Consider the following 25,448-nt stretch of genomic DNA (forward strand, 5'->3'; position numbering starts at 1 on the left):
TACCGCCTTAACAGTGAGACCTGAAGAGCGCTGATCCAGGTCAAGTTCGCCGAGTCTTCAAGACACTGTCTCCTCTCTTTCTAGCTCGTGTTCTCTGATTTTCGGGATGATCTCCCGCGGAACACCATTTGTTCACCGGATTTCTGGATTCCCCGACGGGGGGGGCGTCGCGTGATTATGTCAGTGTCAATGGCACCGATTCCGCGGCAATGCGAGCAAACGAACACGCCAGGTAAGAGTTACGTCGGCTCGCCGCGGTTCGCTGAACCGAATTCTCTCTCCTCCCCGCTCCATCTGCCCGGTGAACTAAACCGAACCAAGGTGAACCCAGCTGGAAACGACGTCTCGAATATCCACGGGACACCGGCCCAGAAGAGATCCTACGCGACGTTGCTTTACGGCCGCAGGTACAACCTCTTCTTCGCCAGCCAGCCACCACCACCACCGTCCGATGGACTTCCTCGCGTCGCGAATATATTAGAAGACCTGCACGCAGCCTCCTCCTTTCGGATGTGCGTGGCCGCGACGCGTGGAATCGAGAAGATGGAGGTGTCAAGTGGCTTCCCTCGGGATCGTGAAAGCCGATTCATACAGGACGAGATTAACGATGAAATCGAAGCCGTCGAACCTGGCGCGCCGGCTACGCCCTGGCATTTCGAAACGGGGATTTTCTCGTTCGAAATCGCTTCTTCGGTAGATGAATCATCCGCCTCGCTTTCCAATCACGATGATTCGCGTGATTTAATGTAGAACGATAATGAGAATTGTTTTTGCGGTGGTGACGTTGCTCTCTTGATTAATTTGTTGCCGTATGGAATTAGGTTGATTATTTTACCTACGATTTGCATGATTTAATGTAGAAAGATAATGAGAATTGTTCTTGTGGTGGTGACGTTGCTCTTCATTAGTTTGATCAGTAGCTGTATGCACTTAGTGTGTGTCGAATAACAATTTGAATATGATTGTTCTATTCTAATCTGTAGATTTATAATAAATCTTCAGTATCATAATTTTCGTTCCACAATTTTAGCCCAAGTTAAATTTATAAATGTATGTGGAAAATTAATACTATACTGTTCCATTCGGAAAATTGTTGTTATACAGACTGTACGTATTGTACAAAATGGTAGTCTGTGTGTGACCATAAAATGGTTCCGTGGTATTTTCAGAAAATGTACATAATTGTTGAAGAAAATCTAGTGTACAAGGATTTTCTTAAAGAATCAACGCAGTTTGAAAAACTCATTTGACATCATCAAACTTCATTGATTACTAAATATGTTACACAAGTTAATAAAAATGACGAAGAAGCTCGTCGTGGAGAAATGAAAATAAAAATCTAATTTCTGAACCGTAACATAAATTCGTTATCTTCAACGTTTTCGTGTCACTTATTAACAAACTAGAGAATTACTCTATAGAATATAAAAACGTCGACTATAATTAGTAGACTGCGGATCTTTATGCAAAACGAAGTCGGTTAATGAAAACTGTTTACATCAATTACAAAGAACATGAGCCAAATAGAACCGATATTCTTTCTTCAATATAATTTAAATAAGCTTGCCTAATAAATTAATATTCACCAACTCATCTTTGTCATAAATGCATAAAATCCGCGGTCGAATAATTAGTTTTCATTACAATTATTAACCACTCCCCCCAATCAAGCTGAATTAAAGTAGAAAGTACATTGAAACTACCAAATTTCATAGATGGCCATTTTTCTATCGCTTTCGACAGACTTCGAAACGAGGAACAAACGGTCCTAGGAAATTCCCGAAGGCCACAGAGAGAGCAGCGTCCCGTAGTACAGGTTAAAACTAGGAAGCGAACAAGCAAATTCCCCTAACAGAGATCGATCCATCAGTGACCGAAGGTTCTGAGGAATGGACCCTGACCGGTGGCGTTCCGAGAAAGCCAAGCTCGTTTCGATTCGCCTGGAGATCCATGGAATCGTGTGTCCCACCGTGCGTCCATCGACGCGGTGCCCGATAGTGAGTCAGCGAATTAGGCGAGCAACGGCATATTTGCCAATCCAGCGGACAAGCATCTCGAGGTGCCGGATAGACCTTAACATAATTTCGACATTGTCCCGGGGCGTAGGACACGCCGCAAATGAATCATGATCGAGAACGTGTACCCGTAGGCTACCCTGCGCAATGCACTTTCCTCCGAAGGAGACAGACACCAGGATCCGACGTTTCAACATCGAAAATTCGACAAAGTAGAATAAGCAGCAACGACCTAACCCCTTGCACCGTAAAATTGTTGCAGATATTTCTGGTCTAACATCTGTCTAAACACATGAGAGTCTAAATTCATGGAGCGTCATATATTTATAAACGTGTCTAACCATTAAGAAAGAATGTCGTGCACAATCTCTGGCTCCGATGTATACACATATCGACCCGAGAAGGACTACAATACCGGTGAATAGACATAAATTTTCCTTTGAAAAAAAGATTCTGTACGACAAAGAAGTTCTAATCACTGTAACCGTAGAATATAAACGCGTAGCGGCAAAGGGGTTTCGGAATCACAAGGGAGGATCGAGCGAGGATCTCGTAGCTCGATCGTCCTGCCGCGAACAGCTTCGTCGAAGACCAAGAGATCCAGCGAACCCGTTCTGGAAAACGGATGCGCACGCACCGACGTACGGAGCGCGAATGCGCGCCTCCTGCTCGGCTAGGGCCTCTCGGGCTCTCCGGGGGTCTGCGGCGCATCGTCGATTGCGCATCGGATCGGGCTCTCGCACCGGCTCTCTACGTAACTCTTCCTCGTCCTGATCCGAACCGACCCTCTAAGAACTCTCCGGACCGATAGAACAACGGCCGGAATGAATCGTCGTCGGAACGTATCGAACCTAATACCGACGACGCGTCCTACAAATTCCCGTCTCGGATTCCTGGCGACGAAACGGTCTCGCAAAAATGGGGAAAAAACACACGCACGCACGCGAGACAGCGTGCACAAGACGAAGAAGAAGAAGAAGAAGAAGAAGCCCGCGGAGAGTCCTGCGGACGCACGGTCGGTGGTTGAATTACCGGAGGAGAGCGAAGAGGTTAGCGAGAAAGAGGAAGATGGAAAAGGGAGAAGATCGGAAAGAGAGAACCGCGCGGGGTGTGGAAGGGAGGGAGGGAAGGAACGGGGGAGAAAGAGAGAGAGAGAGAAGGGCGGAGAGGAGGGGAAGAAGATGAGCGTACGAGAAAGAGAGAAAGAGAGGAGGGGGAGAGGATGACAGGAGAGGAAGAGAGCATGGTCCGGTGTAGCCGGCGGGCACACATCGGCTCCTCTCCCTCGCCAATCGGCGCGCGCGGCGTGGGGCGGGTTTGAGGTAGGGGGCCGCACGACGCACATCGGTGGTGGCGGTGGCGTGCTGCGGCGGCGGAGGCGGCGGTGGCGCGGCTGCCAAGGTATTTAAGGTACCGTGAACCGGCGGCGCACGAGTAGTTCACTTCTGTTCGGTGCGGTGTCGCGGTGAATTTTCAGGGGACGGGACAGAAAGAGAGACAGAGAGAAAGAGAGAGAGAGAAACGAGAAGGGACTCTGGGATACATATACATACCGAACGGAGTTTAACAGACAGTACACACGCTCTGAACCTCGCACCACCATCTATGAGGGTGCGAGAGAGGAGCCGGACAGACTAAAAAGATCGTTTTCGGTGTACCGTCCCACCGATCTCGATTAGTTTTTGCCGCGGGGGGGATTAAGGAATCACGACCGATCGACCAAATTCTCGAAGTGTGAGGAGACGGAAAACGATCCGCGACACGGGTGTACGTTACTTCTTTTTTGTCCGTTCGTCCAATTTCTCTCGCCCGATCGAGCCGCGACCGATCCAGTGTGACCCGCTGGAGAGAGCACGTCGTTGGAGAGAGGATCATCAGGGTCGTCCATCGTCGACGACCATCCTGGATAGGTAAGTCCCATAACGAAAACCAGTGAGGATACCTCTGCTATGCCCCGGTGAATCTTTGAATACGAAGGTGGACTAGTGACGCGCACGAACGCACGCACGCACCGCACGCACGCTCGTATACTGGTGATACCAAGTGATCAAGATCAGTGATTCTGTTGCACGGTGCACGTTGCCGTTCTTCTTCTTCTTCTCTGTTGCGCCTCCGCGCCGTTAGTCCCCGTGGATTTTATGGACTGTGACTATATGTGCCTCGCCGCGGGATACACCTCGATCTGAAAGTGTTCTCTCATCGGAAACTATGTGCAAGGGGAGAAAGAGAGAGAGAGAGAGAGAGAGAGGAGGTCCTACGCGGACCGTCGATTAAACCGCGTGCCGTAACCGTTCCCTCGGACTTACACCTGTTACGCGTTCCGCGGTACTTCGAGGCTTCGACTCCGAAACGAAACGCGTTTAGTGGATACGGGATCGAGAATCGGTCGCTGGAGGATCGTTAGCGCGTCGGTCATGCGAAGATGGACCGATCGGGGCCCGAGAAACCGAGTCAAAGAGGAGGGCCCGGGCCTAAATAATTCAAGGCGGTGTACAATAGGTATGCGTGTCGACTTGCGGCCCCGCGATGGCTAGTCGGCCGCGGCACGAACGTTTCGTACAATTAAGAGACAGTGTCTGAATACCAACAAGAGAGTATCGGTAACGACCGTGTATTCGGAAATCGCTGAACGGGAAGCAAAGAATAGGACGCGTCTTCGACGAACGGGGAAAAAATTGTTCGTGAGTCTGGCTAGCTATGCGCGAGTCTCGATCCCCGATCCTCGATCGTTCCAAACAAAGGCGAACAGCCGAAATTGTATCGATTTTCCCGTGACTGGTCCGGAGCCGGAATATAAAGCAGGGTCCGCGGCGGGACGCGCGCCGACATAATGAGTCAGAAAGGCATCCGAGGGACCGGGAATAATGGATCGTTCCCGTGAGCGACCGGGCCCACGAAGAACGCCGAGAAATGTGAGCCTCCGGGGCCCGTTGGAGACCCCCTTTGTATCCCGCAAGAAGCCGCGAACCGTTCCTCCGACACGGGGACGGCTGACGCGCGCCTGATCGAGCGTCGAACTCCCGCGGTGAATCGAATTCTTTCGCCTGACAGAACGACGAGGTAACATCGTGCGATCCGGGGATCTATCCGGGGTGGTTGTTCCTCGCTCAGTCGTTCCCTTCGCCGCGACGCTACGCGACGCCGCGGAGGGCCAGTGCTCTCTCGCGCGCCGAGAGAACAGAACAGAAGAGAGGGAGAACGAATTTGTCACGGTCGAAGTACCGTGGAGAAGTCGCGATTGCATTACGATCTATGATCACACGACGTCGACGAGCGTGTGTGCTGGAATCACCCTCGCCAGGAAACGCCGCGCTTTTCTAATCAACGCCGCGCGAGCACACCTACGCGCCGCGCTCGCAGTCGCCACGACCAATTAATTATGCGACCGTTAATTATCCCGGCGAACCCGGTGTTTCTATTTCACGCGGCAAGGAATGCGCGCCAGGAGTCGATAACCCTGCCGCGTTTTGTCGGAAGTCTTGCGAAGTGGCAGAAACTTGGCGCTCTCCTCGAGCTAGACGTCGGCGAGCTCTCAACGAGGCGCTGATTCCACGCTAGAAAGCATAGTGATCGACTTTCTTGATCCGTGGAAATTTCTGTCACACCGGAATTCGCTTGTCCGATCGCAATGATTTCCTTTCGGATGATCCTTAAGCGGTGAGGAAAGGGTTTCTCAAAGTTTAACGTCTACGGAGCCAAGAAATTACTCTTGTCAATGCTAACTGTATCTACAAAAATTTATAATACGATTATAGTAGAATTTCCGTGTATTTCGAAGAAAATGGTACCGGAGTCCCGCAGGTCCGAGCATCGGCGGCGGCTAGAAATCGAGTTTGAAGGTCCGCAGACACGATTCGCTCAAGGACACTCATTCTCGATTTGTTACGTGGAATTACCCGTCCAGCAGTGTGTAATAAGCTTCGGTACGTTTTCGCGTAGCCTTTAGCCACCGATTCCAAAGTGGAATGGTTTATCATTGGAAAGAAAACGTCTGGAAACGCGAGACAGGTTCTGCTCCATCGTTACCACCGGCCCCCATTTGCATGCGTATTTCCTTCATCCTTGCGCACAATACGCTGATTACCCGGCTTCTTGCATACGGTTCACCCGGCTAATTGCTAATTACTAAACGCTAATTACCGAGACCGTCTTCTGGCCGTGTGCTTCGACGGACAACAGCTGCGGGGAAGCTCGGTGGCTCGTTAGACGCGCGGCGACGACGAAAATGAAATAAAGTAATGGAGTGTAAGTAAGAAGCGGATCCCCGAGAGGCACGCGAACCGCGAGCAATCACCGTGGAGAATCGATCCGACGCTCGATTGCGATCCATCGCGGAAGAAAGGGGACAGATTTTTACATAACTTCTCGGTCGCCTTCGTTAGGAACGACGCGAATCTCAAATACTGGAAAAAGCGAAGAGCGACTTCGGATCGGTCACGGCATATTTCGAAAAATACATTGAATCTTTCGAACCTCTTGTTTCTGTACACGAATGACTATGAAAGAATCTGGTATTCGCTCTTACTTTACTTTTGTTTATATGTCTACATTCTATAAAAATTAGTTCAAGTAATGTACCGCAATTACTATAATATAATCTGTGGACATATTCGTAGGATCTTCATGAACCTCATCATCTTCATAAGTATACTGTGGATTTGATGCACTTATGACAATAATGGTTAGCTGAAGCAGCAGCAAGACAAAGAATTTTTCAAATTATTAATGGAAGAAGATCACATTTCACTCAGACAATTTTTCTTTTGCATAAAGATGTTCATTATGCACCTTCAAACTAACTGATGCTACTAAAAGTACACCAGAATTCATTGAAAAATAGCTAGAGATCATGGCAAAGAACACGCTGTTCCAATGATTAAATTGAAACTAGAACTTCAGCAATTCCAGAGTAGCAAAGTCGTGTTCCGGCATTTTTCTTCCGTTCGTTTAATTTTTGTTTGAGCAGAGGCTTATCGCGGGCAGAGTTAGTTCGATTCCACGAGGCCTGAAAACGGTGTCGCACAACTTCTTGGCACGACACGCGATCGGCAATGGCGTGCAGGGGATTCCCCGCAGCGGATCCGTTCGTTCCTGAAAAGTTGCTCGGCGAGCAAACGATGCATGCAGGAGCCGGCCGATTAGCGTCGACGATTTCGTGAATCCGCCGACCAAAAATATAAACCGGCGCCGCATTATCGCAGTGAAAGTACAGGCTTCAGGGGGATCTCGTTGGGCAAGAAATTCGTCGTGGTGTTACAATATGTGCGTGTCCGCGACTCTTCGCGTTCGGTTCCTCGCTCGAGCAACCGTTTTGAATCACGTAGGCCCACACGGAACGGTAAAAACCGAGAGATGACACGAATTCGAGTCGCGTGACCGCCTCTTCTCGGCCTAAACGGAGCGACTTCGACCGCACCGGCGCGGCGCGGCGCGTTGAAAACCTTAATCGTTCCCCGAATTTCCCTCGTCTGTCTCAAATTCCCTGCAATTTGGATCGACAGGTTGTAGTTTGAATGACGAGACGCTGTTCAAAATTCAAACGATAGTTAACAGTGGACTTCAAGTTCTGGAATTCGTTATTAATCTTTGCTTAATGGGAAGAATTAATCTGCCGCTGTTTGCTCGGCCGCGTATCTGTCTTCGTCAGCGATAACGTCACGCCATCTTGCCGACGAGTTTTGAATACCTTCACGGAAGGACTCCAGTTTTATCGCGTTATTCGGATTCCCAGATCCGGAATCTCGGACAGAGATTTATGGATTTAATGTATTCCACGTTTCGTTTATTTTCTCTTTATTCGAATGTCCCAGCCGGTGACTCGAATTATGCGGGACGATAATTGAGTTCGTACTGCGTATAATTCTTTAACTTTCCATATAGATAATTAGACAGCGGAGTTTTATGCAAAATATAAATTTTCTACCTTATTTGCAACATACTGGAGTAAAATAGACATTTATTTTCTTTCTTAATATGTTGAATAGGTTTAAAATAACATAAAAAACTACTCATTTTTGTCAGAAATGCGTAAAATCCGCTGTCTATAGATAATAGATCAGTTCAGATAATAGTTATAGATAACGGTTTATACAAACTACCTCGTAGAATTTTGCATTTGCATGAATACGAACGGTGTTGAGCATCAGAATTTCCGTGAAAGCTTAGAATCTGAAGCATGCTGATCATTGTGTCAAAAGGTGTCAACGAACGTGACCCGTTACACCTCTGTCGCGGTACGAAGGTGTACCTTTTGAGCGTCGGACTATTTAAAACCCATCGTGTATCAAAAGAGAGGGTTCGTTCCATCGACGTGCCACATAACGTTTCAAAAAGGAAGACTTCCTCGTCGGACACCGGCCCGGCCGCTATTGGAAAAGAGCTATTAAAAATATCGAGCACGGAGTCTCGGCCCATCGACCCGTGAAATTCTGTATTCACCGTATATCGGGGCAGCCCGAAAAAAACCGATCAATTATTCATTCCCGGTAAACGTTGACGGTCGACAAAATTCCAATGATCCTGACGGATTTCCTCTTACGCTTCGGCGAATTTTCCGTCATTAGAAACGAGCATTTCTTTCCCGGTCGTCTATAACGATCCACATCGTCCGCCATGTTGGATACAGTCGTTCACATATCGGAAAGTAACCAAACAATTTACCTGACAAATAATTATTTTAATGAAACACAATTATTAAGGACTTTACATACTTTAATCATGTGGTTACTTCATTGTATATTGTTTAGGTTTTGAGGTTATGTGAGAACATTAGTTATAATTAGACTGTGGATCTTTATGCAAAATAAAAACTGTCTGTATCGATTGCAAGGAATAGGAACCAAACAGAATGTTATTTCGTCCCTCGATAATTTTAATAGATGAGAAATCATATATTGACATCTTCAATTTTAAAAATTTTCCTACAATTTTCAATTTCATCTGCTCAATTTTGCTAAAAATGCATAAAGATCCGCAGTCCAGTTATAAGCATAACGTTAAGTAATGAAGACAATGAACAATATGTACTGATATTTTGTTATGTACATAATTAAATGATACATTTAGGAATTATATGCGTACTTCTAAAGATGTCGATGTGTAGACGAGTTTTAAGTTTAATACGATTCTTTGTTTATGCATTTACAAGAAAAATGGTGCAGTGAACGCATTAGAAAATCACAATATTCGATCCAGTTGATTAAAATGATTAAGAGAAGAAATAAATTTGTATCCAACAGAAACTTTGCATTTCCTCGGACAATGAGAATGGGATATAGACGATTCAATGATAAAGAATCGTACAATGACTTTTCCATCACGTAGCATCTTGCGTTCGGCTCCCGTGGGAAGATGTTCGGCCGCCAATCAACGTGTTAAATATTGATAAAAGCTTGCGTGACAGCTTAAGGTGGCATTTGCTATACAAGATAGCGTCGGAATAGAATACCAATTCTTCGAAACTGGTTGCCTAGGCATCGGGGTGGTGCCATTCGCACGGAGTTTGCGGTACCGTCGATAACGTTTCTAATATTCCGGGCACGCGTTCCTCTTGCGTCGAGTGCTAATTCAACGTCACGGTTTCGTGGCGACACGAACGCCGAATCTTCGAAGCACACATTCGTGTACGTTCCTCCCACGATTATCTCGGAATTCGGATACGATTCGCAGGACGTGAATGAACGAGAACCGTACCGTACAGAATTCGAAGAGTTCGGTCGTTGACTCGAGGATGAACACCGGAATAGAAACGTTCGATAATCTCGTCGAGAAGCAAGTGCCACGAGCCGTCACGAAAAACGAAAGAATATCGATTTTACGTCGGTTTCACGGATTACTCTACGAGCCGGTGCAACTTCGAGGAAGCAGTTCGATAGTAATCGTCGACGCGTGTCAGGAGTACTCTTCGGTCGTTACAGATTTTCATTGGAAATTACCTGTGACGTCCCAGTTGTTCAATACTGTCTGAAATTATAGAATAGAGTAGGCATTGGAGTCTATTCTTGGAGACAGTTTTAATACATTTTTAAGGAGGTTGCACCAGAAGTATTTTTATATTTGTCCCATTTAGATCTCAGGTTATTGTTCTCTTTATTTTCTCGGATGTAGTACACCAATGATTTGCTTCGAATGCAGACATTAATAGAAAAATTGATTTAGCAATCAGATTCTTAAAATTGAAGCTTTTTGGTACTTCATATATTTAAGGTACCTCAAATTACCATTTTAACAAAATGGTACCACAATCTAAATACAGTTAGCTTCGTTTCAACATTGAATTTAATTCAACCATCACGTGCATTGACAGAGCAATACAAAATTCAAGTAAATTACTAAAAGTAGTCAGAATTTGAAGTTGACCATTCTGGTTAAAATGGTACCATAACCCGAATGCCCTGAATTGAACCATCACGAAAAGTAAAAGTGATACAATTAAAAATATAAATGATTAAAAAAGAATTAAACAGTTTTAAGAGAAGTAGTTGCTGATTTTCTATCGATTCTGTGATGTTGGTATCGTGGTATAGTTTTAAATAAACATAGAGTATTTTGACGATCATGTAGTGGACACGCGACGGTCGTCGAGGAACACACGCGGCACGGTTTTACAAGAGAGCCTCGTTGCGTACGGTCCGAAGTCCGAACGGGTTTCGAACGGTTTCTGTCCAGGCGATTGAAATACCACGAATGGGTTTACCTTGTGATACTTCGTATTCCTTACGTGGTTGCCCGTGCCCCGATGTCGAATGCGGTTTATGAGCTCTGCACGGTAACCAGTCGTGTTCTCGATAAAAATCGGCTACTCTGCCCGGCCGAGATCGGAGGGAATTTCAATGCGCGCACGAATCTCCTCGGAGCAACGAGCTTTGGACTCGTCGCACGTATTGCACGAGCGCACGAACGGGTTCCAGAACGTTAATCGACCGACTCGATTTCGTTCGCATTACGATCGTCATCTATGTATTCATTAACAAACCCCTCCGACGGCGGAAAAACTATTTTTTGAACAAACACCTCATCCTTGTATAAATCACGGTCGAAGTTGTCTTTTCTAGGACCATTTCTTCAATTAGAATAGCTTTATAACTTTATAACTTCAGATTGGGCAGAGTTCTAAATACGCGCGCGTAATTTTTCATTAGTAGATTGCGGATTTTTACGCGAAATAAAAATTGTCTGCATCAATTATAATCAATATAATTAATCAATCAATTATAATCAAGTATGATTCCTTCTCTTAATAATTTTAATAGGTTGTAAATAACAAAATAATAAAATTTCCTACATTTCACAAAATCATAAAATTTCTTACATTTTACAAAATCATAAAATTTCTTACATTTTATAAAATCATTTTCTTACATTTCACAAAATCATAAAATTTCTTACATTTCACAAAATTATAAAATTTCTTACATTTCACGAAAACATAAAATTTCTTCATTTTACAAAATCATAAAATTTCTTACATTTCACAAAATCATAAAATTTCTTACATTTCACAAAATCATAAAATTTCTTACATTTCACAAAATCATAAAATTTCCTACATTTTACAAAATTATAAAATTTCTTGCATTTCACGAAATCATAAAATTTCTTCATTTTACAAAATCATGGAAAACTTCATTACTGATAGGATAACCTTCAGCAAAAATTTATAAAATACTGGACTGCGTTCCGATACTGTTCTAAAGCAGTATCGCTGCAGCTGTTTCTGCACGAAGCCCGCGATTATTATTCAAACCCGACGCTTTCAAGCCGAAGAAACACAAAATGTCGGTCTTCCGCCGTATTGTGCGGTCCTCGTTGAATCAGCTGGCTGATTCATCGGGTCTCGAAGGCGAACAAAGTCCCAAAGAAAAGTAAAATACGTAACAAAGAGAACCCTTCGCGGATGAATAACAATAAGCGCGCACGAGACACAGTTCTCGTGTAATTCGGTCAGAGCACTGGTGACCTGAAATATTTTTGGGGCCCGGTCCCGGAACGAACGAAATTAAAGGTGTAATCCAGTCTACGGTGGTTTAGTGAACCTGCACTATTGGCCTAGTTCCCTCTAATAATGTAGGCATACCTGTCGCTCGACGGAATTGTCAGTGACAACCGGTCGGTCGGTGACCTATTCGTCTCTTTTTTCCTCTCTCTGTCTCTTCCTCTCCTTTTCTGTTTCCTCGTCCCTCGGACATTCTTTCTGCGTCCAGCGGACAAAGAAGGCGGGTCGTGCACGCGACGTTCGCCGTTTATTCACCGAAATAATCCGGTAACCGGTAACAGATTGCCGTTTTATTAAGCCGTGTAATGGCCCCTGTCGTTCCCTTTTGTAACACCGGCGCGGCGCCATTCGGTAACTCTCCGAGCGTCGATAATCGGTCAAACGCAGGAGCCGGATTCGGCGAATTTATAAAAATACTGATTGCAAACAATTGTTACGTAGAAATTTGTTACGATGTTTATATCTCATCCACCCATTTTTGTTAGAAATTCAGTCTATTTAATTTTGTCGAAGCTCGATGTAATTGCGAGACTGCGAGATTTGTTCGTTTATTAGAAAAATGTGGAGCCTGTTTTATGACCTCAAATTTTTAACTCTTGCTTGTCGCAGTTCATACAGATCATGTTTTTAAGTGAGGTCTGCGGTCTAGTTAGTATACATATTTCTTTGTGCCATTTTATAGCATCTTTTGAGCGTTAGACACTCCTCGTAGAAATAGCAGGTTAACAACAATGAAATGAAGGTTCCTTATATTTCAAGTGTACTTGACCACTGTATATTTCAAGATTTAGTATAACATTTTTTTAAATTGAGTTTATCTTGAAGAGGATTTCAAAATGGTACTGTATCGCTAGGTGTAACAACAGAACGCAAAATTTTCAATATAGGCCCACATAAAAAAATTAAAAATGCAACTTTTAGTATAATATTTTTTCAACAATTCCGATCAATCGCAATTTTTGAAAAAATTTCTTTTCACATCCTGTAGTGTACTAATTGCTCTAGCTTCCCAAAGAAGTACAAATAATATAGTACAATATTAAAATAGTTATCGACTTTTTAGAGCGTCCTTAAACTTTTGTCCACTGCTGTAATTTAAACGGTCTCAGTACCGCGGAACAATCAATTGAATTTAGTCTTCGAGCTTGGATGTTTCCGCAGATGTCGAATGTACAGTTGGATGTCCCTCGAAGTTAAGAATTCTCGAAGCTATTTCGGCTGCTCTCGATCCAGATACACGACAGAACAGGAGGCAATATCGCAGGCCGGAGGATCGAAGCGTTCCGCTAGGACGACCGCGATTCAATTCCCGGCGAATCCTTCCATATTCGGCGTACCCTCGAAGGCGGCTGCGCGGTTATTTATTATAGTTAGCAATAAAAGAATCTCCGCCGGCACACACAGGGTGTTCTGGAGAAGCTGGTACCGTAACAGCCAGCGGAATTAAGTACAATAGCGCGTAACATTATACAGCGAATTAAAGGCGATCAGATCAACCGGCGGCCGTTCGTTCGTACTGTTCTTCGGGCTCATCGTGGGCTCGCTCGAGGCCGTACGGTGTTCGGTTAATGAGAAATGAGATCGTGATTTCAGCCTCGTGACTTTTTCGCGGGCACGCGAAACTGTTCGACGCAACAGCCACGGTGATTCGGGGATTTCTCGTGACGTCATTCGAACGCCGATTTAACGGAATATTAAGGAAGCTTCGGCCGTACTGGACGGTCCACAAAAAGTGGACGTAACTGTACGTCTGACCAGGGAGTTTTTGGCAGTTGCTTCGCGACCAATGAATTGTTCAAACCGGTTGGATATGTGTATTTTATGGGAGCCGTTTTAATCTGTTTTTCTTGTACATTTACCGTTGACTTACTGTCACGTAAAATGTACGAGCTGCTTCCTGCAAAAGTCTAAATGAATCTTGTTATTCTCGTGAAGTAGCACAGTAATTTTTAGTGTTTATGTTTAATGATAACAAGAATTAACCCTTTGCACTCGAAGCAATTTGAATTCCAATATCATGATATTTGTTCCAACCCAGATCAATTTTGTTGTACCTAATCTGTTTTACATTGTGCACATGAAATAATTAAATAAATTGAATGTAGAATACAAGAGTTCAGACGTTCTCCGTGACAAATGAAAAAATGCTGGTGGTTTTTCAATTTCATCGGAAGTACGCGCTACAAGAAATGCGGATTTATCGATCGAACAATTTCAAGGACCGTAGCAAATAACACTTTAAATTTAAATAACGTTTTTTATTTCGCGGTAGGTATGTCGCCGGCTAATGAATTCATTCGACAAACGGGTCTGGCATTTTGTGAAACTGGGCAGGGCATAGTGCGCGGCTGGTAGCCCTGATAATCCTGTCGCTCTTACTGTTATCGCGTCCGGGAATTGGCAAAGGAGAGTCCGTGGCCGGCTAACGGGGCGTAATTTGAATTCCGTCCGATTGCACAATTTATGGTTAATTCCTGGCGAAGGTGGATCGTCGGGTACAGCGATTTACGAACTGGTCGAACAAGGAGGGAGGGAGGGGAGGGAGGGGAACGCAGCGCGATACGATATCGTGCGGCCGTGGCAGATACAAATTCCGGGCGAATTGATGGAACTTTACCGTTGATGAAACGCACGCGAGCCAGGCCGTTTTAATCTCGAACGCACGGGAAAAAGGAGCGTGTAACATCTACGGGCAGATATAGACGCGATCTCAGGCCCGCGAACTAATCTCGAATGGTAATCGGCCCCCTCTCGTAACGGTAAATTTTCTAACCGGTGCTTAGTTTCTGCTTTAACGCCATTAGACGATCTCGAGGAACGATCCTCTCGAGAAGAGTGTACGCTTCTCTTTTTCTCTCTTCCTCTCTCGCGCGCTGTCTCACCCGAGACCCGACGCGGCTCGTTCGAATTACACCTATGCATATATCTTCCACGGTGTTCTCTTACACGGAACAATTATACTCGAAACTATCGATACAATGGAATGCAAATGTAATAGAAAATGTTAAACGTCGAACCATTCAAAGACAGGTCTCGTTTTCTGTTGGTTTATTATGGCCAGCGGAGTTCCACGGTCCGTCAGAAAAAAAATAGAGCGGAACCGTTGACACATAGGAAATCCCCGTGATCATTGGTACTCTCATGCCCGTGGATCTTCGTACCCGTGCCTGACCATACCCTACCCACCACTTCCTACGATTGTTGTCGGGATTCTCTCACGATTATTCGCGCGAGAGAATCGAGGAAAAAAAATCACCGAGCTAATTGAAAATTATATAACGGCCGCGGCGGTGCACGGTTGCCCGATCACGTTCCATTTTCGATAAATCCAATGGAATTCCTCGGTGCGATAAATATCCCCTGATCGACGGCCATTACGCATTTCATTAGTTTACCTTGTCAATCTCTACCTATCTTCTTCACTTCGAGAGACGTCGATCAAGGTGAAGTTAACTCCATACCGCGTAATTACTTGCTAAACACAACAGTGCTATGCACGGAGAATTTTTTCCTTGTTGCAGTTCCTTGTCTTTACACCAACTACAGATTTTGTATATTAATTGAGAGAAACAGCAGCCAAGAGATACAGTAGAGTCTTGAGCTAAGAAAACGGGAACTGCACGATCTAAGAAACAGCACGGACCCGTAGTCCAGTCAATGAATTCTCATAAGGGGGGCGTAGAGGGAAATGGAAGGAACACAATTTTTAACTTTGGGACTGTGTTTGGACTAGTTAGGAGGTAAACATACTAAAAGTCCCTACTCCCTATACAGGGGGCCACGTAGAAGTCACCTTTTTCGGTTTTCCGCTTATATCTCGGAAACTATGTGTCCTAGCGAGAATACCATTCCATACAAAATTAAAGTTGACAAAATGTGCTACAAGATTCATTGCATTCAGTTTTTCGCTATCTCGCATAGTCTCCAAGATATCCGAGCTCAAAGTTCACTAATTGTGAAAAAGAAATTTTTGCCTCACGTTTTTTGTTTAGTGAACTTTGAGCGCGGATATCTCGGAAACTATGCTAGATAGCGAAAAACTGAATCGAATCAATCCTGTGGCACATTTTGTCAGCTTTAATGTTGTATGGAATGGTCTTATCGCTGGGACGCATAGTTTCCGAGATATACGCGGGAAACCGAAAAAGGGGACCCTTCTCGAAGTGGCGACTTTTAGTATGTTTACCTCCTCACTAGTCCAAACAAAGACCCAAAGTTAAAAATTGTGTTCCTTCCATTTCCCTCTACAACTTTTCGTTGCCTGGACTACCGGGGTTGATTTCGAGTGCAAATTCGACTTACACTAATTGCCTTCTGAGCCCTCGAACTATAGACACTTCGTAACAGACAAAATGGAGATCGCATTAAAAGTTAATCAATTCGCTAAACTGGCGATGAATAATCAACACGAGGACTTTCGTCAAACGATCTGCTCCACTTTCGCCTCTATTTATAATTGTTGCCGTAAGTTCCACGTGTATATTGCTCGGGGATTGCGCAAAGATCATTCGATTATATTCGTGGGCCCGGAGTGGCACCATAACTCGATACAGTTAGAGAATGAAGCAATAGAGTGGTCCAACTTTCGCTGTCACCCGGCACGCCCACGAATCCCACGCGTTTCGCAAGCCGTGAAATAAGGTGGATCCCGATCGGGCAACCGATCGATCGTCGAATCGACGCGACGGTTGTATCGATAGATCGCGTAGGACTAGGGCGAAATGGTCGTCCTACGTGGTCTGTATCGGGTCTGGCCGTGATGGAAATCGATTCCTGGCCAGCGAGTTATTATTAGTCGTACGACCTTGGCTCGAGGACCTCTTCCAGATCGCCATCGTCGTCACGGACTCGATCCACGATTCTACGAAAGTGTCGCCCCGTGCTCGTGCTGCAGTCTGTGCTCGCACACACGAGCGATAATGTATCCAGCTTGGGGTCCGGATCATTCGTCTTCGGCCAAGGGGATGATCTCGGTGTGTACCAGTTTCATCTCCTTCTCCTCCTCTTCTTCCTCCGGCTCTCTCCTCTTCATCGTCCAACTGGTGGTCACCTCTCGATTCCCCCCACCCCCGAGGGGCTCGCTCATCTCGAAAAAGAAAAAGGAACTGTCGCTTAACGAGCGCAACGAAGGTACGATCGTTAATCGTCCGCTGGTTCGTATACATTGTATATACGCAAAAGTCACTCGACCATGAAGAATGAACTCTGGAAGTCATGGTGCTCCCCTATCTATCCATCCTGATGCACTACGACGAAACCACCATGACCGTCGTCGCGTCGCGTCGTCGCGCGTGACGGCCATTCCGAGATTAATAACGTCGAAACGACCTCTCTTTCGTTCTCATCTCCTTCGTCGCCAGACCTATCCTCTGTCCAGTTTGCCGACCACCACGAACGAAAGTCATCCACCTCTTCTTCTCTATCCTATCTTCTCACACTCTCTTCGGAGAGCTGACGGTGTAGGAATCACCTGGAAAAAATGGGAGAGTGCTATACGAAAGGGACGGGCCCCGGGAGGAAGGGGTTACAGGGAAGATACGAAAGAAAAGAAGAAGAAGGAAGCGCGTCGGGCTGCTGGAACACGGTCTTACCTTGATGAAGACCATTTGCGGAGGCTTGTAATAAGATAGTAACAGACTGTGTGCTCCACCTCGCTCGTTTCCAGCCAGAGAAGTTTCCTTTCCCCCGGTTCGATCCAACGACTGGTTCTCCCCGTTTCCATCGAGATCCTCCCTTCGCGGGCTTCGACGTAGTTGTCGTTTTACCTTCGTTTCACCTTGCCGGCCCGCCGAGTTTCCTTACTTTTCCGAGATCGACACCGGCCGCCTGTCGTTTACTGTATTAAGGCGACGCGACCCTCGGTCTCCCAGGAATATCGAGATGAAGCTTCGACCCGGGTCTCGCAGATTGCCTCCGATTGCTAGGGCTTCGATTCGCTTAGGGTCCGTGGGAAACCGTAAAATTTGCTGCCGGGCTAACTGGAGACCCGGGGTTCCGAAAGGAGTTGCAAGGTGTAACTGAATTATTCGATTAATCCGCGTTAATTGCAAAGTTCTGGAATCGAATAAAAATTTGTCTGTCGCTTCAATGGTTTTGAAGTGTGGAAAGGTACATTTTTAACATTCGACAACATTCGAGTAAACGATCAGAATTGTATACTGAAGGGGCTAGTACACCCTGGATTGTAACTAGAAAGGGACTAGAATCTTACTAGATTTTGGGTCGAAACCATGTCGAAATATGGGTTTGCGCGCTTCGGTTGTTTGACCTTATTCGAGCAAATTATGGGCTGGGTGAGGGCTCATTCTAAAGAGGAAGGTTAGGTGCAGTGCGCTCTGGTCATGATTTTAACGAAATTATGTTTATATCTAATAATATGAGGGCCCAAGGTAGAGTAAAAATCTAGGGAAAAAACCCGCAGATTTCAATGCATTTTTCTGTCTCTAAAAGACTTTTTGACTGCTTTGATGACCAGAGCGCACTGCGTTCAACCTTCCTCTTTAGAATGAGCCCTCACCCAGCCCAAAATTTGCTCAAATAAGGTCAAACAACGTTAAGTACCGGACCCATATTTTCGACCCAAAATCTCGTAAGATTCTAGTCCCTTTCTAGTTACAATCCGAGGGTATACTACCGCCTTAATAGGATGTGGAGACTTTCCAGCCATTTTGGCAAACCACAGATGCACAACGCTCCCCAGTACCGTACCCTACGAACGCGTGCAATAAAGATTTATGGTCCCCCGGCGTGAACCCGGCGCATAAACCCTGACGTCCAACGGTTGCCAATCGTGACTCAGATATTAACCCCGAAAAGTGACACTAACTTCGCGTCCGGTGGGTGTCCGATTCCTTTCCTGACCGAACGATAGTAGCTACTTAACCCGTCCGTTAGGATCAGCCTGCAGTGAGGAGTTCTGCCCGAAAGAAAGACTACCGGTGCGAGGGATGTTATTATAGATCGTGAACCGGCAAAGTGTCTGGCAACTATCTCGGCATCGACAGGCCATGGCCGTAAAACTTAATTACAATTGCGCGGGGATCAAGAGAGGGTTTGACTATCCGGGGGGAGGGGGACGATACCATTTATAAGGTATCGATTACCAGCGGCGATTGTCTAACGACGCCGTCGGTTTCGTGAGTGTCCTTAGCGGCGATTATCATCCTTTCAAGGCTGACGTGTCGGGAGCGTCGACAGGTTTTGTCGTCGCATGAACCTGTCCCGAAGGTGGGCCCCAATGGGCGGCAGAAGTCGATGGAGATCGTATCTGGTTCTTACACGGGGTAAGACAACTGCGCTTGGGTCCGTATACGTTGAGCTGTGGACGGTCCTCGTTCGTGGTTCGCAAAGCTCGCATCCGGTTCACCGTCGCCACATTATTTCCCGTGAGCCTTGTCCTCGGGGGCCAAGGAGTCGATCTTTACCGGTCCACCACCTCGAAGAGTAACCTTTTCTGCCCCGTGTGGCTTCTGCTTCTTACCTTCTTACCTGTGAGAGAGGTAACACACAAGGGTGGGGGGGACACGAAGGGGGACACGAGGGTGGCCCTGCACCTGGGCCACGGGGACAACAGTGTCCCGCTGTGTGGCTCGTGCACGAGCCGACCTTTCTTCTGCTTTTCTTTATAGTCCACTAACACCTCCGGTTGCCTCCTTCGGATACACCGACCGACATTATTCGGATCGTGAGCCTAGCCGCCGCCACGGTATGCCATTTCAACGGCTCTCTTTCTCTCTCTCTCTTTCACTCGCCCCTCTCTCCAAGCCCCGGTAACAATGAGATGCTGATAACGTTACTCTTTTTTTTCAAGGATTCCTCAGACCCCGTGTGAAGATATTAAAAAGATTCTTTATTGAGTTCGTGGGAACCGTTCGGGTCAGTAGAATAGATCCTGGTTACTGTTATTTCCGCTACCGTGACTGGAAATATTAAGTTTTGCGAATCTCCGCGACGCGACGTAACTGTACCTTCCTCTTGTCAGCTACGAATTCTTCTGTGCCTCGGAAAAATCGAACCAGATTTTTGTAACGATATGTATGCTAGATTTTTCTGATCAATTTCGATGCTGGAACGTCGTACTTCGTGGAAAATCGATTTCGTTCGTCTGCTGAAACGAAGTCGTATTTTAGCATGTCAACTGACATGTCAATGATTGTTAGTCAAGATTAGGGACTCGCTTCTATTTGTGATACGCTCGAATAAATTGAATTGACCAGGATTAGAAAGTCGTTTTTATTATGACGCATTCGAGTATATTGAACTTTATTAGGATTTTTATGATGTAGAAGTTGTGATCAATGTTGTGATCATTCTAGTTTCGCCAATTATTTTGATTTTGTGCAAACGTTCGGGTTGGTATAGGACACTTCACGTGTTAAAAGGATGTTCACCTTTTTGTTTTATTTCACCTGTTATTTTTTAAGAGGTCCACTAATTTTCTCCGGAAAAATTCCTGAGATCACGTCTTTTCACGATCTATTTAACTGTCTTCACTATGTAAGAAAATCAAAAATATTAAATAAAGAAAAATCAAAAATATTGTAAATTGTATGATAAAATCAAATTGGTTTCACAAACTTGTGGACATCGGATATTGTGCTTTCAACATCAACTTTCTCGCATTTAATGTTCAAAACCTCGACAACTTCGCTTTCGCAGTTTCATTGACTCGTCCAACATCCACCCACGTTCGCCAGGAAAAATCTACGTGACATTGAAAGCGTAGGTGGTATCGTGCACGGACGTATATCGAAATATTTACTTCTTATGAAATTCAATTAGGAATATCCCGTCGGATCGTTCGACCAACCGGACGTACGAATATTGATCATCAAGCTCGCCGCTTATTTATAGGGGGCCACCGGAACAACGATGTCTCGCCAGTTCGTGCATTCTCGTTTTCTTTGCGTCGTGTCACCGATACCACAGCCATATAGTGCTCCATCACAGTGAAAATTATTCAAACTAGCCGGGAATGGTCGGGTATTAATCATCCAGGATACCTGTCGCGGTCATTCTCCTGACACCTGGACCAGCAGGATATAATGGTCCTCTTAGGTCTCACCTCTTTTGTGACACTCATTCACCGTCGAAATGTCCGGGGATATAGTCGGAGTCCATTCTGATACATTGTTGAGATAGCAACAATATCTTTCTTTATTATCACGCTGTCAGGATTAGGAGCATGGGTGACAAATTAACGTGTCAACGTTTAAACTGCGTGTCACTTCTCCATATGAAACTTTTTCGAAATGGTTCTATGAATGATACTGTTCTCCATTAAATTGTGTGCAATTCTTCTTCATTTATAATTCCAGAACTTGAAAAAATACAACTTACCCTACTCGGGCTATAATATAACATTACATATTAAATTTTTCATTGCACGATCAAGAGAATCTACGATCTAAGTAGATGGATTTTAAAACAGAGAACTGTACTATATTTTCATTTTACTGAAATTATTAAAAATACGATGAGACTATTTGGCTGCTGTATTTTTTACAATTTTTCAAATAATTTACCTGTCAAACAATCGAGTTAGGCAGTCGAAGGGTGGTGGTACCGTGGCGAAGGTTTCTGAACGGATTCGAACGGAAGAACATTTATGTAAAATGATTCGGGAGTTATTCGACGAGGCTGGCGACGCGTACACAGGGACAATAATGGTCCTGAGGGTTCCGATGACGGCAAAACTCGACGAGTCACGTTCGATTCCGCGAAATCTCATGTACATTCGTCGTAGCTACTTCCCAGGAGCGCAAGCTCTTCCAGCTATCGTCCGATACTTCCTTGTACTGGTTTCCTAGTCGGGATGTCGCGTCGATCTGAAAACCTTGTACAAGAAGACTGGCCATCGTGACTCGCTAAGGGATCGGGCACGTTACTTCGGTAAAGCTCGACACAGGTGCGCATAGCCTGTTCCAGGGAGGACAGGATCACCGTTTCTTTAACTCACTGTCTCTCTTTCTCTCTCGTCCTCTCGGCATATCCAGTCATTAAGGTTCCTTCACCCCGACCTTACGGGGAATCGCCAAGACGAAGGTGACGGGTTGTTCGAACACGCGCGACTCGATCAACTGCCCCCGTCATTTCCTGATTCGTCACCCGATGTGACGCTGGACAACCGATATTGCCGGGGAAGACGGCAGGTTCCACTTCCTCAGGTTCATCCTCAGTCTTTGTACTTATATCTCCAATTCTCAACGACTCCATTAACACCTCGTGTGGCCGGGGATGAAACTCTTCGCGAGGTTCGGAAGCAAACTTTCCGATTATTCTCGAAATAGATCCCTTAAAGGACACCGCACGGTATTTCAGTTTCATTGATGTCACAAAAATTGAATTTATAATATGCAATAAATCTTTCGTAAAGAAAATTCAAGCTTTCAATGGACGAAAGCCGCCAATGTCCAAGAAGTATACCTAATTACGAAGAAACAAAATTTTTTTTAATTCATCCTTAAAAGATTGACTCCAAGATGGGGAGGTCGAGATTATCTTCATTCTTGGCTTGTCCAATTGATCAAATTTCCACAAAATTCGTCGGTGAAGAGGTTGAAATTTCGAGGTGATGTGATCAGTCGATTCTTTGCAACCTCATGCCACTTTTTGGAACCTCATCCTGCCAATGTAAATAAAGTATACATAATTACGAAGGAACAAAATTTTTAAAAATTCATCCTGGGGAGAATGACTCTAAGATTGGGAGGTCGAGATTGTCTTCATTCTTGGCTTGCCCAATTGATGAAATTTCTACAAAATCGTCAGTGAGAAGGTTGAAATTTCAAAGCGATGAGATCAGTCCCCTGTTTGCAACCTCATCCCACTCTTTGCAACCTCATCCCACTCTTTGCACCCTCATCCCATTTTCCGTGTGCTGACGGTGCGCGTTCCAGCAGAAGTCGAGGCTCGAAGCTTGAAAAGCCAAGAGATTTTTTCGTGTTTCCCACGCTGAAGGGAACAACCGACCAATCCGGCCGGCTGTTTACCCTCAACATTGTCCCGCTAAGTGGCACTGGGTGCCTTGAACTTGAAGGTTCGAAGACGGTCACCGGCCACGAAACGCCGCGCCCAAAGTAAACTCGGTATTTCAAGCTTTCCATGTAAACGTACGGCAAACATACAGTGCGGCGATGCAGTAACTTCGAGGGTTTCCCGATGTGCAAACAAGACAAAGAACCGACTGAAGTCAGTCTGCTGCTTCCACCGGCTGGACTGAACACCGCGAAGGGCACGCTTCCATTATCATTCTAATTATTCCCTGTTTGTACACGCGCGATCCGCGTCCCCGTGTTTGCATCAAATTCTGGCCTGTTGCTGGATACACTATCCGGACTGTGATTAGTGGTTAACCATGCTAGTGCATGTCCCCCGTTGATACATCATAATGTGTGCTCTGGACTACGTGATTTTACCAAAGAGATGCTGGGTCGTTGTCATAAGTCTTCAGCACGTTGCACAATCTTGATATTCCAAAAAGAAAAGGTTCCAATACTCACGAGATGATTTAATATAAAAAATTTTGAGAATTCAAAGAACTATGCGAGACCGTCCGAGATTAGAGAAGGAAAATTGCTCAGCTATTCGTGTTTTCGACGCGTTTATCTCCTCGCGTTGCTACACGCCCAAGCTTGGAAAAGGCGTTAAGAGGCCCTCGAGACTCGACTGTAATCCACCTCGACCAATCGACATTCCGGAATCGTAGGATGTTACGCATTCCTTATGTATAACTCTCGGTAAGCTGGGCTTTGTCATCCTCTTAGACTAGCAGCCAGCGCGTCCATCTTCTTCGGCGTCGCTTCAGAGTACATTTAACAATAAAATCCCCGATACTTCACATCTTAGCTTCGTTGAGCATTATAGAACGAGTCTGGTTAATTACGATGTCACTTTCTGGTAGATGTTCTCCTTATCGGTGCTAGAATTGAGGTTCGATAACTCGTTTCCGCTACTTCGTCGAACTCGTACAAGTTCCGAGACACTCGCCACGCCGCTGACTTAAGTGGCCATTTACATAGGCGACGCTCTAAACTGTTCACCTGGGAGACTGGTAATAGAGGACATTAACTATAATCCCCGACTGTATCGTCTCCGATAGATCATCCCGGCCTCGATAGGGTAAACGTGTCTTGTTTCGGCCCCTAACCAGAAGATAGTCTTCGTGACTCTGATACACTTGATAAAACGTTTCAAAAATAGTATATTAACCCTTTGCATACGGAGAATTTTTCTTCTGGTGTTGAATTTTATCTGTTGTAATAACAGTATTACTTTTACTGGGTATGAGCAGAGTAGGAATATATGTATAGACTGGTTTTAATATAACAATTTAATCTGATACTTGTATATAAGACCTTCTGGTTGTGCGGTCGTACAGAGACTGTATTAGATACATTGTTCAGAGTATACACAACACGCAGTAGTACACAACAGGTGTCACTACAACTATCTGTTCAGATGATAATTGTTTGCACCTACTTTATCGACAGACTTGCCGTTATTACAATCAACACTTCCTCTTAACGGTAAGTTTGTCTAAGAGATTTATTAATTTTTTATTTCTATAATTACAACATAGATTGAATATTATTTCTTTTAGAAACCAAAAAATATTACTGAATTGCCTTGTCTATAGCTTTTAACATATGTAGTCACAAGAACAATAAACCAAACTGAGTAATACACATCATTGATTCATGAGCGCTGTTAATTAATGCTTGTTTCTACATAGTATATTGTAAACTATTCTTAAATTCTTTAAATTTTACATTGCTTAAGGGTTTAGTTAGTAGATCAGCTAACTGTTTTTCAGATGGACAGTATTCTATGTCAATAGTCCCTTCATTATATTTTTCGCTGATAAATTGAAATCGTACATCAATATGCTTGCTTCTTTTATGAATTATTCCGTTTTTAATTAGGCTCAAAGCGCTCTGATTGTCTGTTAATAGTGTAGCCTTTACCTTTGAATTAGTTAAAGTTTCTAACACAGTTTTTAGGTATGTAAGTTCTCTACAACATTCTGCAGCAGCGATGTATTCGGATTCGGTGGTTGACAGTGCAACTATGGATTGTTTGTGGGAGCACCAGCTGATAGGTCCATTTCCATAAAATATGACAAAGCCAGTAGTACTCTTTCTTGTGGATACGTCACCAGCAAAGTCCGAATCGCTGTAGCCAATTAATTCATTTTCTCGTTGAGCGTTTTGTTTTGAAAACTGAATACCAATGTTTTTAGTTCCCTGTAAATATCTGAGAATGCGTTTTATATTACTTATATCTAGGTTTGTTGGTTTGTCTACGAATCTGCTTACGTAATTGACAGCGAACGCGATGTCCGGTCGAGTTTTCGACGTTAGATATTGTAAATTACCAACTAATTCTCTATAAGGAAAACGAGTATCTGATGTTTCATCATTTAAATTAGTATTCGTATG

At 44.8% G+C, this 25,448-nt stretch overlaps 1 protein-coding gene across 2 annotated transcripts in view; it reads left to right on the top strand.

Annotated features, from left to right (window-relative positions):
- The first annotated feature begins 3,416 nt into the window (after positions 1 to 3,416).
- LOC143214378 (uncharacterized) overlaps positions 3,417 to 25,448 on the top strand; it is a 75,769-nt gene continuing 53,737 nt past the window's right edge. For both annotated transcript variants that reach the window (XM_076435370.1, XM_076435381.1), the window contains exon 1: positions 3,417 to 3,925. The gene's annotated coding sequence lies outside the window, so the exon portion shown is untranslated. The remainder of the gene's footprint in view (positions 3,926 to 25,448) is intronic.

The sequence above is a fragment of the Lasioglossum baleicum genome, chromosome 1, assembly GCF_051020765.1.
Source record: "Lasioglossum baleicum chromosome 1, iyLasBale1, whole genome shotgun sequence".
Classification (NCBI taxonomy): Eukaryota; Metazoa; Arthropoda; class Insecta; order Hymenoptera; family Halictidae; genus Lasioglossum; species Lasioglossum baleicum.